This window comes from Melospiza melodia, chromosome 6, assembly GCF_035770615.1.
Source record: "Melospiza melodia melodia isolate bMelMel2 chromosome 6, bMelMel2.pri, whole genome shotgun sequence".
NCBI classification, from domain to species: Eukaryota; Metazoa; Chordata; class Aves; order Passeriformes; family Passerellidae; genus Melospiza; species Melospiza melodia.
The window spans coordinates 57,916,775-57,931,544 of NC_086199.1; the positions used below are offsets into that span (position 1 = coordinate 57,916,775).

Here is a 14,770-nt window from a genome sequence, read left to right on the forward strand (position 1 = left end):
CTGTTATTGCCACCACAGGCTGGGTCTGCACCTAGATGGGGACACAAGCCCCGAGGTGACTCCAGGACTCTGTTAATGCAGAGTTTTCTCTGCACAGTGGGGTAAGGCCAGCCTGGTGGGTTTTTATGTGAAGTCAAAGGTGTACTCTATGCTTCCCATTTAATTTCTGTCTTAACACATATTCATAGAAGCATCCACAATAGTAACCAGCAAAAAGAAAATCCATTAAAATACAAAAGTGTGCCAGCACATTGAAGGATTAGAGCAGCAAGAGTCCTGCTGTCTGTCACGCTGCCAGAGTGTGGCCCGTGTGCTGCTGTCTAATAGGAAAGGGTCAGGGGATTCTTTTTCCTGGGCCATCTGCACTATTGGATTTCTTCCTCATTCTTCCAGGTGTGCTCTGGCCCCCACAGTAGTTCTCAAAAACCTTTGTGCAGCTGAAGAAACCTGGATGCCTAATAAATTACTTCCTGCATTACAGCAATAAGAAACCTATTAAGAAAGTGTGGTAATTCTTGCTCCTTTCTAAAGGCACAGAAAATTTCTTCACAGATTTTCGAGGTGCCATGTGATATGTTTCACCTACTTAACTTGATTTCTTCAGCTGAAGTTATCTGTTGTCTGTCACTGCCTTAGTCTGGAGAGAATTTAGCCCTATCTGTGCATAGTAGAATAATGGGCATTGTCACCAGCCAATACTTAGGGTACCATGTCCTGAAATGAATGCATTCTGCCCCTTTTCTGTTCCTTAAATTGAGTTCCATGTGGATTTAAGTCCTGAGGGAGATTGGGAAGGAGAACTGCAGGATAAAAGAAAACCTCAACTTTTGTCAAAGATATTTTGAGATTAAAAGTTTTGGGGAAAATGCACCAAAATATTAATTTTATGTTTTACCTTAAAAATTAAAACCATATGAATGAAACAACACAGAGTTTTGCTTTGATATAAAGTAGCAGGCATCCTTCACCAGGATGTGAAAACTAAATTTTTTCAGTACTGACTTCTGCATTTTGGGAATTGAACTAAAAAAAATATTTGTTGCAAATAATTTATTTGATGAAGATAGCTTTTTTTTTTGTTTTTTTCTTTTTTTTTTTTGTTTTAAATGGTCACAAAAAGGAGTATTAGTTTCTCAAAAGTATTTGCTGTATAATTCTTGCAAGTCAGTTGTGCACGGATAGTATGATGTAAAATCTATCAGGAGTTTAATCTTTGTTAGTTTTGATTGAAAACACAGACCACATGATATGGTTTTCCATTCCATGTGATTATTAAAACACAGATCAATACTTACTTTCAAAGTATATTCTCTAATAATCATTTAAAGTTGATCTTTCTGGTTAATACTCGTGCTGGTACATAGTCACAGAAACCCAATACCAAGTGTCTGATATTGAAACTTCTTTTTTTGTAGGAATACATTTGTTCTTAGTTTAATAAGTTTCCTTTTTTCTTATTTAATTTTTTCCACATTGTTAAGAATACAGTCAGTGTAAAGGATGCAGATGACACAGAAAGATTAAATTGAAGATGCAGATACTGCATTTATTCAAATATTTTAATTCAAAATAACAGAAAATAGACACAAAACAAGAATGCAGCTTAGGTATATTTTTATGAACATGTATACTCTTAATATAGACACTTATGGTAAGTCTTCACATTTTTCTGACATGTCATTTTATTACCATATTTCTACTGATAAATAACATGAGGCCAAACAAGTCAACAGTCACACTACATAGGTAAAGGAGATACATCTAAATAGCAGAACAAAGAGTGAAGAATTGAAAATTATGCTTTGTTTCTCCCAGTATTTCTGCTTTATTTTTTTGTTCTGAAAAATATGTCTTTTGGAACAGTAAAATTATATTCTAGATTTCTGTAATTTTTCTGTGAAACAGAGTTGCTTTAATTTACTCTTACTCTATGAAGAATAGCATCCTAGACTGAGAATTGAACACGTTTCATAGATTTTAAGAATTTAGAGCTGAATTCTCAACATCAGTACAGTTGACTTTAGGGATACAAGTGCCTACTATATATGACTAATTTGACTTATATAAAAAAATCTACAAAATAAAATCCTACAGAATAAAAGTATCTAGTAACTCTTGTAATGCATCCATGATTTGTTTGAGCTAAACCCTGTTTTTAGAAAGACAGCTCACTGGGACTCCAATGCCCAAATTGAGAGTGGTCTGTTTTGTCTTGTGGCTGTTGTTTCAGTTCTTGTGACTGTTATTAACCCACTAGCCTAAAAACATTGGCCCATGAATTACTGATGGTTCTTATCACTGCAATGTAGTGGTTGTTAGTACAGGATTGTTGAATTGTTTGATGGAAGATATTACTTGGACATGGAATGGAAAGAAATGATAAGTACCCAGTGTGTGCAGTAAACTTTATTTCTGAGATAGAAATACTGCACACAGTGGCAGCAAGTTAGCCAAGGGGTTTGGGTGGGTGAATTAGGGAGTAAAATACTCTGTGTGTTCAGTTTAATATTTCCTAGCTGGTAATTCAATTGTCTCTTAGTAAACCTTTGGCTACTGCTTAAAAAATCCATACAACAGCAATTACCTTTTATCTCTGTGGATACCTAGTTACAAAGATTAAATCACCTCTTAACCTCATAACCTTTTTCCTTTAAATCTCTCTGAGAGACGTATTTTTAGAACTTGAGTTACTTTTGTAGACTTCTCTGAAGTTTTCCCAGTCCTGCCAACTTTTTGATTTCGGAGTGATCCCATAATACACAGTTTTTTGAGAAAAATAGTAGGTATTCATTTATTGGCCCTAATTTTCTTGTACCTTTTATAGAAGGCTTGAAATACAAGCTTTTAAAATAATAAGAACGGAAGACCTCTGCTTTGAAAAATTTGGTCTGGGAAATAGTTACCAAGGCTGGTAAGTACACAATGCTCTCACAGAATAAGTGTTGACTACATTGCAATGAATTCCACAATTACTGTAGTTGTGATATTTTTCTTAGCTTTTAAGTAGTGCATGTTTTCTGAAAAGAAAAATTGATGTTAAAAATAAATGGACATAAATGATATTGTGAACGAATTTCATAGCACTGTAAGAAGAAAGGTCTCTGCTGTATTAAAGCACTCAATTTAAAATGTGTCTTGTTGTTAGTAGAAATGAGAGGCTTAAAGTTGTGGTTTTCATTCCTAGAAGAATGAGTTTTGAAACTACTTCTGAAAGTTGATGCTGTTCATGAAATCACAGCTAATGAATTGCTTGATAACCAGTGGATAGCTGAATTTTGCAGAGATGCAATTTCTTTCCCTTGTATTGTACTTCTCACTTTTATGGTATGTAAAGTTGCTGTATTGCCTCAGTGGAATCCAGTAGGTTGAAAAATTTAAAAAAATGCTGTCTAAACATCATAACACTTGTTAGGGGTCTGATCCAAAGCTCCCAAATCCATTAGCATGTTTTGCTTGTATCTCATGGGCTTCTGATAAACCTGTTAACTAAGGGAATCTTTACACTGTATTCCTCGCCCAAATCAACTTTACCTGGTTTCCCATAGGTTTTGACATAATATGGAAGTATGGATTTGGGTCAAGTTTGATTAATTCAACCATAAAACTTTTTTTTTCTTTTCTTTTTTGATTAAAAAAAAAAAGAACTTTGAGCTACAGGGCCATTCTGAAGGCAAGTGAAATGTAGTGCTGGAAGGGAAGATGGGAGCTCCCAGCTTGCTGGTTGGGCTGCAGATCTTGTCATTGTGACAATACTGAACTTTCAGCTGTCTCATGGAGCACTTGTGCTACTTTGTAGTTGAAATTAAAGGAGAGGAAATGGACATAGCTGCTACTTAAAGATAATCCGTGATAGCAAACCATAATTTCCTCTCTAGCTGGATTCTCTACCATTTAGAAGCAGCAATGCCTGTGAATCACTGCAAAGTGTTCTGCTGTGTGGGAGGATAAATACCTCTCTCTACTCAAGATGGAGCACTGGTTTTGCTTCACACCTTCCTCTACAAAAGAGCCATTCTGGACTAGCCTGCAGCTTTCTTCCTTCCTGCTAATTGAGTAGAGCTGAACAGGAAGCTTTTTTCCAAGGTTTCATTGCATTCTTATGTGTGGGAGAATAGCCAAAACCAAATGTGTAACTCTACAATGGGCTGGAAAATGAGGCAATTTTCATCCAGCTCTGCCCTGCCTTACTGTGAGTACCACACTGTCTTTGCTTCATGAAAATGAAGATATGGAAAACTGCCACCCATGTAATTTCATGACTTCTCACCATGTACATTCATGGAGCTTGAGAATAATTTCCATATGAACATCATTGCATGTAACAAGACTTTCTTATAGTTCATAGTAAACAATTCCTTCTCTCCGTACGACACAACATTTCAGACACAGTAGATTTTAATTTGCAATAATTTTCTTCTTTTATGAGGTAGGTAGTAGACTGGCTATCTTATCTACCTACAAATACCTACAAATGCAACCCTGTATTGTTTGGTTTCCATTTGCACTGAAATTTGTTTGGTTGGTTTCCATTTGTGCTTCCACAGTAAATGTGCAACTTTAGGCATTGGTTTCAAAGCAGAACTATATTTTAGATTTTTTCATCAAGTTTGAATTGTTTTTAAATGTTGAGGTGTGGTCATCATAGGCTGATGACAGAATTCCCTCATGCCAGGGAATGCACTCTGAGGCCTACAGACATCCTTGGGCCAGAAACAATCAGAAATGATCTCTGGAAATACACTGAAGCCATTTGTACCTCCAGCTTATCTACTTCTAACAGTTTCAACTACTTCCTAAAGGGAAAATTTTCTGGATGAGACAGTGCTTCAGACAATGATTTTGGCTTCATGCTTTGGCCTTTCCTGTAGGTGATCACCCGGTGTTCTCTATGACTCAACCCTCTGTGCCTCACACCAGGCACCAAAAAGGACTTCATGGTTTAACCCCAACTGGCACCTAAGCACCATGCACCCAACTCACTCCTATAAAAATTTACTCCTCAGCTTCAGTAGGCAGGTGGTGAAAATGTCTTCTGCTCCATACCTTCTACGTTCCATCTGCATGTTCCATCCAAAGCCCCCAACTTCTTTACTGGCATTCTGGTTTTCACATATATTACATATTGCAGCCCTAAATGTTTTTCTGTTTCTAGTGAAAACTCTAGGCTTTTAGAGGAGCATAAAAATAAGAAATGGGGACTTCAAGTGACACTTAAGTGAAAAGTCTCACTATACCAAATTGTTAAAGAAATGCTCCTGAAATTATTCTATAAGGACCTTGGTTTCAGAGTTATGGAACACTTGGGGCTCCCTCCTTACTTCAGCAGGAGTTGCAGATACTCAGGACCATTGAAAACCAGGACACCAGTTTCTACTTCAAGCTTGTGCCTTCACAGCCTCTGTGACTTTACAATAGCCAGATGGGGAACATGAAAGTGCATTATCATGTAGAGAATTCTGTGTGTAACAAAATTAACCCCTTGGAGCCATGTGACACATGAGCTTCTGCACAGGAGAAAAATGCATTTGGCACCACAGTCTCCCACCAGGAAATCCCTACCATCTGTACCAAAAATTTATGAAGTCACAAGTCATTCTCTATGATTAAAACTGGCATTTCAAACATAGGTGCAGCAATTTTATATTCCAGAACAATACTTTAACAAAAAAAAAATTAATTTAAAAGTTGCCATGTTCTTGCAGCTAAACAAATCACCTCAAGCTCAATTCAAGTTAGTGGATACCTCTGGAGGTTTATGTGTTGTTAGTTTGAGACCATATAGAGTTTTGGCCGGGGGCTATGCAAAGGGTTGATGATTAATTATTTACCAGAAATAGTAATTAATGCAGTCCTGCTACTAGTTTTGATTATGCTGATCTCTGTACCAGTTAAAACTTTTCCAGACACGTTTAACTTCTTACATCTGCTGAAAAGTAAGAGCCAAATAGATGACAGGATAGCAGAATATTTTTAAGTTTCTAAGAAACACGAAGACTGTGTTACCACTAAATAGAATTTCTGCATTGTCTGCACAGAGCATTACATATACAACGAGTATAATATTAGTGAAACATAGAGTAAATCTAATTTTGCAATAAATATCTTTATGGATACATATGCTTTGGTTTGATACTAGAATTTTCAATTATTTTAAGCTACATTCAAAAAATAATCTTGATTCCATTTCCTACCTATATATTGTATGGATTGTGATGTATTTTAACTATGATATTCTACCTCATTTTGTTCACTTCTCACCCTGAGAATTTGACTTTTTCTTAGCTGTGGTTTAATGGAAGATGCTGTTTCCTTTCAGATAGTGGGGTGGTTTAGGTTTTTTTCTTCTCCTGTGTTGATTTTTATTTCTATCAAAAGAATTTTTGAGCATATTGATTGTGAGTTCTGATTTAGAATTCTGTATTATTGCTGTGATTTTGGGTGAAATTTACAGGTATGTGAGTATGCTTGACTGAAGAGGAAAATCAAGACCCTAAAATACAAAACTTATGTGTACACCATGTGAGATTTCTTGTTTCTTTTCAGATTGATTTTTACAAGGAAACCAAATGCCTAAAGCTCAGATCTTCTTGTGTCTAAATTGCAACTCCAGTTCAGCAAAATGCCTGTGTATCTGTTCTGCAAATTATTTAAACACATTTCCAAAAGTATGTGAGGACTTGAAAAATTTGACTCAATGAAGTACTGAGATCCCTAAGGATGCCTGACAATTCTGAGAAGAAATCTGCTTAGAGATCTCACATCCTCATCTTAAATTTTCTCAGCTCTCTGGATTTGGATCTTTTTGTGCACTTGCATCTCTATACCCTGACAGTTCTGGGCAGTTTGGAGCAGAGTCAATTTATTGTTTTTATTTCCATGGTTACATTGGGCTTGCTTTTAGACTCTAAGACTTCTCTATGCATCAAGACTTTTCTCTGTCTCTCTTGTCTTTCCAATTGTATCAGAGGGATTTTTATTATTTTCAGGCATATTTTCTTCCATTTACTGAGTATCATAACTAATTTGCAGGTTCTTCTGTTTACCTCTACAGCATTTTAGTCAGTGGAATGACTAATGTATTCTCAAAGTACAATTATCATAAATCAAGAATTTCCCAGTTCTGTTTCTTGCTCTTGGTGTTAGCTAATTTTTTTCCCCTGAATTGATAACTGAATTATTGTTCCCTAAGATACCTATTTAAAATATTCCAGACTAATGCATTGAATGATTCTTGCAAATGATCTCTTCAACCAGTCCTTCTCCTTGGTGTTTTAAAATTGGTGTATATGTCAGTCAGATAGAATATGGATGCTCATCAGGCTTCAACCTTTGTATGTTACACGTGTTCATGGAAAAAATACTTTATTGCCTTCTCCAAGAGTAGCTGGTTATCTCTGCATTTTTATCTTGAATCCTGCTGAAGTTTGCTTACTAAAAATTGAGTAGGAAAAAAAAAGAAGTTGAAATTAAAAAAAAAAAGAAATGTAAACAACATAATCTGTCAATTAGTGACCCCCAGGCCTGTTACCCACAGTTGGCACCAGGTGCTGGTGAATTAAACCCAACAGGTGTTCAAATGAGCCAACACAGATAATTAACTTAAATGGTCCCATTTTCTTAAAAACTGTCATGAAATAAAGCCCCTCTTCTCTTTCATGGGGTATACAATTATCTGGCACTTTGTAAGGCCTAGCTCTTTTAAAAAGGCCTAATCTCAGCCTCTGATTTTGTGGGTGCAATTCACTGCACGCTGCACATTTAACTACATAATTGTTCATGCAAAGGAAGTGGTTAAAATGTGTGTCATCAGCCATGCCCACAGTTGTCATAATTGCAGATGTAAATCAGCTTGTGCAGCAAATGAGGCTGTTTTGCACAATCCAAACCCACCTTTCTAATGGCTGGGAATATTTATGCCTTGGTCATTTGCGACATAAGTGACTTTGCTTTCTGTTTCCAACAAAAGAAATGCTTTCTGAATACCAGTCCTCATGTAAAAGAATACAAATAGTTTGAAATGAGAATTGTCAGTTTAATGAGGTGGATGAAAGAGCCTTAGAAACTGTCTCATCTGTGACCTCTTTCCTCTGCTTGATCCACTGTGTGACCTCAGAAAAAGAACTATTTTTCCTGTGTTGCAGTTTACTAGTCTGTACAGTCTAAATAAACTACCTAGTAACTATATCTTGTTAATTAATATTAGAAAAATATATCCCAGCTGTTAGTGAAGTGCTCAAAGAGTGCCAGAAGATTAATAATATTAATGCCAAATATTATCTCTTAAAAATAAGTAACAAGACAGCTCTAGTTTTCAGAGTTGTGTATAAACTTTGCATAGAGCATGTGCTTGCCTTTCTTTCCAAACTTTCAGAAATGTTATTGCCAGCTTTACTGAATAGCCAAGGTAATAAAACCAAAATTATTTTAGATCACTCAGTGTGATCTAAAAGGACAGATGTCTGATCAGTTATAAAATAATTGTTCCTTCAGAATCCATGGATTGTTGCCCTACCCATTATGGATGAGGCTCAATAAAATAGAAGTGTTTTCTAGGCATGTTTATTTGCTCAGTAACCTAAAGAAACATGGATAGGTACGGAAAGAGGGAGAAACAGGGATAGTGGAAAATCTCGGTCATCCTCTGACTCTTTGGGTTTTCTTTTTATTTTTACAGAAATAGCTAAAATTCCTTTCCCAAAAGCACTGAAAAGAACTCTTTCTCAGAAACAGTCCCTGAGGAAGTAGAGATGGTTATGGCTCTTTTAAGTAGGAAGTCATATCAAAATAGAAAAAAGCCCTAGAAGGTAAGAAATTACTTATGGGGTGAGATCATCTATGTCAGTGCTCTCTCTGACAACGATGACAGGAAATCCTGTTTAGGGAGGATATTCAAGCCTGGCTATTTCCTCCCATGTAACACCAAGCCTGTATATTTCCTTTCATTTAGTACCCCAGTATTCAGAATTATCCCTAAGGTTGTGAGAAGACACATTCCAACATAATCCTGTTAGCATTCATCATGGCCCTGTTGTCAATGAATATCTCTGGTTCCTTGTTGAATATGCTGATGCCATCTGCCTCTGCAGCTGCCCATGGCTGTAAGATCCAGAAATGCACTCTTTAATGAGTAAATAAATATTTTTATTTTCTGTTTTAAAATTCTCTCCCACTCTATTAATCAGACGACCCTTATTTCTAGGAGTACAGGATGTGGCAAAAAAGCTCCCATTCAGTACTAAGTAAAATCTCAGTCATGTCCCTCCTCAGCCACCTTTTCACCAAAGTGGTGACTCCAAGATTGCTTTCCTGGCTGGTGACTCTAACTGCCAGTTGGATCATTCTGAACATCAAGAACACCTGCTTTGGATTACTTTTCCCTAAGTGCACCCTTTTATTTCTTTTCCCTCTCTTGTTTGAACCAGTGTTTTCATTGGAGGTGTCCAGGGCATTCCGAAACTTGAGTTTCTAATTGTGTATTCAGGAGTGGGATTTTCACCTTTAAAAATATCAGACTGCTTTCCTTCTTAGCACTGAATATTATTTGAGTTAGCAGGAGTGTTCAGAGAATGACACTTTGGAAAGTCAAGAAATTGTCATTGTACTGAGGAAAAAGTCTCATCTTCTCAGCAGGTATAAATCATTATTATGACTATTACTTAAATCACTGATTCTTATTAATTAAAGATCTGTAACAAGGAATATTCAGCTGTTTTGCTAGCTTTGTCTTGTTCTCTGAAGAGATAAATCTAATGGCAAAAAGTTAAACTTCATCCCATGGAGACCACTGATCTTGTCTTGGTTGAATTTTGACAACAAAAGAGACCAGAGATACCAAAGAATATTTTTATTTTTGTGAGAGATGAAGATACAAGTCTTCATCTCTTGTTTTTATAATATGAAGATACCATTTTCTAGTGTCTTTGAATATTGTGATGAAGTAATATCTGTCATTTTGATTAAGAAACCTAGTTAGTGAAGATTAAAATCAAGAAAATGTCGTTTACATTTGTTAAAGCAAAAAGTCTTGTCTCAAAGATTGGATTTAAAATTTAAAGAGACGAAGCTTGTCTCTGTGTACTGTAGGAGAGATTTAAAGTTATCTGTTATAATTCTTTTATTTCCTCATGATCTTAGTTTTGCATATTTCATGATATATATATTAGAGTAGAACTACATTAGAATATTATTTTGTAATTGTTCTCTGTTATGATTCTTCATTCATATCTGTATTCTTCCCACCTGTTTGGTGTATAATGTTGTAGTCTTCATTTTTTTTTTTAATTGCATTCCCCTAAAGTTAGATCAACATTTCTTGCATAAAGTTCAGAACAGAATCAGTATTTCCAAGGAAAGAAGGGAGAATCTGACATGTTCTTGGTGTCTTTCCCCAGAAACTGGGAAATAAAAGCCTCCTGAAGTCTGCTGTCTCACTCACAGTCAGACAGAAATCATAGGACATCCATTGACTTTGAACAAATCAAGAGTAAACAACTATTACTTCTGCCAAAATGAGCAAACTATATAAAGATGGACAAATATATCCTGAAGTGTTTTGTCTCTTTACTTCCCTGAACCCTTTAATCAGAAAGCTTTAACTTTCCTTTAGCACTGAAGAAAATCTTACAGCAGTGTGAACTCCTAACCTGTAAGAGGACAGCCACTGATTGTATTTTTGTCAGAGTACAAATTATGGAATTGTCTAAAATATATGTAATTTATTTGTTCTACACTAATAGACACCATGCCAGGTAGGCAATTTTCTTTCACAAATCCATTTTTTTGTCTTTTACTTGCTTTTACTTTCTTTACTTTTGTTACAAACATTGGGGGTCGGGGGACCTCTGTGTGATGAGGCCAGAATCTGCAATAAGGATTGCTGATAACTGCACACTCAGAGAATATTCTAGGAAATTGCTTATAAATTTGCTTGAGGCATTTTAACGCAAGTGCTTCAGTCTATGGAATTTGTTACTGCTATTTTAGGTTGCTTTCAATTGCTTATTTTTGAGCAGAACTTATATTCAACTGCACAAATAAGAGATGTTCTTTGAAGCACAATAGAATTCTGGGGTTCTTGCTACTGAAATTCTGTTGTGTTGATTAAACTCCAAATAAAACAGGTGTTAGAGCAATGGCCTTTACAAGTTAATTAATCTTCATTTTCAAAGGATGAGCTACCATTTGGCTTAGGTTTGTTATACGTAAGTGTAAATTACAATGTGATTTACTGTTCTAAAGAAAAAGTCACTCTCTAAGGACAGGTCTTGCCAGTAAACTGGCATTGTGGCACATGGTGTGAGCAAATTATGCACACTTTTGGTTGAAAACATTTCCTTAAATATATGTACAATCTGTTTTATTGCTTATTCAAGAGATTGTGCTGAGAATATCAGTTTGAGGAAATACCACCTATTTAAATACCTTCTAATCTCCAAACTAATATTGAAATTCCTCTTACAGTCATTACAGCCTTGATTTTATTTACTTGTGAAGTATTTCTATTACAGGGCCAAAATCTTTACTGTACATATGTGAACACTTAGAGAGGTTTTATTTACAGTAAACTACGAAAGAGCTTTTTGACATCATATAATAATGAAAGGGTAATGTATCCCTGTCATTCTCACTGTAGAACATAGCTATATGTATAATCAGGCACCTTTTGGGAGGATTGATCTAGTTTCTGTTTTTCAGATCAGTACAAAGTCAAGCTTGTTGAGGAGAAAAAAGGTGTGTTCTACAAAATGCAGTGAGTCTAAGCCACAGATTTCTATATTTTCCTGACAGAATTCAGTAAGATTTTCACTTTAAGCTGAAAGTTGTCCTTTTTTTCCCCCCTCTTTTTGTTGTGCACTTAATCAGCAGCAAAGTCAACTTCACTTATGAGTTCTAATCGTCACACTGTTTTTATTTGATGTGCTTCAAACCCTTTACAAAGTCCCAGCTGCTTTCTGGTCCTCATGACACCAAGATGGTAGGTCAGAGTGTGGCCTGGATAACTACCTTGTCAACTGGCAGGTGACACTGCTCGTTCCTTTCATTTACTGAGAGTCACTTGGAGGGCACCTCTGGCCTCACAGTCCTACCCAATCACTGCACTTGCACAGCAGAAAACTTGGGGCACAGTGCTGCCCAGTGCTGGCATTCTATTGTCAAGGGCACTTTTTTGGAAGAGAGATGAAATGTTCAGAATCCCAGGAGACATGCTGACGTTTTGCACCACCCCTGCTCTTCCAAACCAAGGGAGCTTGGAAATGCACTGCTTCACATCAAAGGGTTATGTCTTTTCACAGCACTAGCAGAACACAGTAAGTGTAATTTGCCTTTAGAGAGTGAGGTATTTACTTTTCATGGGCCCATTTTCCTATCCTGAAGTGTTAAATCATTTCCCATCTCTGACAATTTTAAGATGTCTTGGTTTAGAGCACAGCTTTTCTGACTGGCTCCAGAACAGAATTAACTTTGATTTCACTTGATCTTGTTGTGACTTCTCATTTCCTCCACACTCCAGGGTTTATTTTGTATGCTGTCCTATTTTGGTCCAGTCCAATTCTGTTCCCACAACTCCTCACATTTCTTGCCCCAGACTGGATGTACACCCAGCATCACCCTGTGTAAGACTTGCGCATTCCCGGTGTTTTCCTGGCATATCAGCGTGCTTTGGTGAGGTGCACTGGAGCTCTCTGGGGCTCACAGGAGAGCAGGCAGCAGCCTGTCAGATCCATGGCAGTGCCCTGTCTCCTGCCCAGAGGTGATTTCTGTCAGGCCAAGAAGGGAATGAGGAATTAGCACACAGGCTGGAAATGTCTCAAAGGCGACCTTGCCAGGATGGGAGCAGCTGGGAGGTGCTAAATGCTTGAACTTGTGCAGGAACTGCAGAAGAGTAGAACATCACCTTCCCAAATGCTTGAGAAGAAACTTTTATTCTGTCAGTGACTCCTAGCATTAAACCTCATTAGACACCATAGAGCTCTTACAGTAAGCTCCATGTATTTTTCCTTTTTCTTCCTTATCCCCCTTTTCCCCTTTATCCTCTTTTTTTTCCACTCCTTTTCAATACCTTCATTTCCTCAGTTGACTTTTTTTTTTTTTCATTCGTCAAAAGATTTCTTTTTTTCTTCCACAAATCCCTTTCTTGTTTCTCCTTTTGATGTGGCTTTTCTCTGTGTTTCCCTTTCAACCCTCAGAGCTTATTTTAGTCTCTTCTCTGTATTTGTTACATGGAGGAGTGCTATTGAAAAATTAAAAGTAGATTGCATGGGATTTTCTTATTTCGCTTTTTCCTCAAGAGGCCTGTTTCTCTTCCCTGCTATTTCTATGAAGTTTACCATTCCCAAATGCTTCTTTCCTTTTCTTCCAAATTATTTTACTCATCTTTTGCTCTCTTGCTCTGTCCTTCAACTTCCCCTTCACTTATTATTGCTTGATATTTAATTTCTCAGGCAGGGTGAGTCTTTGTGGAAGCATTCTGGATAAACACTCCAGTCTGTGCTTCAGCCCTGCTGACAAACACTGACTTCCCAACTGTGTCTATACTGGATTTTTGTTCCCTTTTTTTCCCATTTCAGCCCCAGTAGCAGCAGCGAGGTTGGCAGTATTAAGTGCTACAGCCCCATTATAACCACAGCCTTGTATAACCCATTAAAGATCAGGTCTGTATGACATTGTAATTTTAATAGCAGTCGCTGGCAGCCTATCTCTGCTTGTTCTCCTATTATTACAACCACCAGTAGAGCTGTTCTACTGGGAAATTTCAAGTGTAGACAAAGCTTTAATCAACAGTAATCTGATCCTTTAAAAATGCAACACCGATTCATTTATTTCTCATTTCACATATGAAATTTTAATAGGTACAATCACCCTTAAGGATGTTTCAAATATTAACATTATGCACAATTAGAAAACAGAATCTTTTTACTGTATGAAACTATCAGCCTCTTTGAACCAAGTAAGTAGTTTTCTGTGCAGACATCAAGTTTACTATCAATCAGAAGCTTATTAACAGCTGTGTTAGTCCTAATTAAGTGCAAAGCAATGGCAGACTTTTTAATTAAGTCTTATTTTCCTAAGAGGAGCCTAATGGGTTTTTTTTTTCCTCTTTCTCTTCCCCACCTCCATCCTTATTTACTGTGTAAAGTCAGCTTTAAAAATAGCTGGGACACAAGATGGGGCCATTGACATGAGGCCAAAGCACCAGGAAAGATTTCCTTTATGGAATGGCTGTGTTGTGATTATACTGACCATATTTTATTCCTCTGATTTTGTAAACTAATTCTGATTTTTAAAAACTTTTCTGCAGCATTTTTCATTTTATTTTCTTTTTAGTTCTCCACTTGTCAGAAGTGTATTTCTTGCATCCTCAGTTTCAACAGAAGTAGAAATTAATTTTAGTGTATAAATTCATATGAGAGAAAGTGGAAATGTGTGACATCATATACACCAGGAAGGTCCTTGCTGCCTGACTAGACCTCTGTGTGTAGTACAGTGTAATAAATACTCATTTGTTGAGAAAGAATTTGCCTCACAGGTAAGCTGAAATTTAGAAGTCTCTACAAGTATTTGATTTTCTTAGTCCTGAGCTGTGCCCAGGGTCTACATGTACAAGTGAAGGAGGGAGAGAAGTGCCCTGAAAACCCTCTTAATCTGCACTTTATGCACAGCACTATTTAAACTGGAGAACTTCTGTAACCACAAACAATGTCTGGATTGTTACTTTGCTGAGAGGATAAGCAGTGTGTACATGTAGGAGGGCAGAGTAACTTCTCACTTC

The 14,770-nt window shown here is 36.7% G+C and overlaps 1 long non-coding RNA gene across 1 annotated transcript in view; it reads left to right on the top strand.

Annotated features, from left to right (window-relative positions):
- Positions 1-14,770, top strand: part of LOC134419396 (uncharacterized) — a 313,894-nt gene that overhangs the window by 27,651 nt on the left and 271,473 nt on the right. The window contains exon 9 of the long non-coding RNA XR_010028034.1: positions 2,825-2,911. This is a non-coding gene — a long non-coding RNA (uncharacterized LOC134419396). The remainder of the gene's footprint in view (positions 1-2,824; positions 2,912-14,770) is intronic.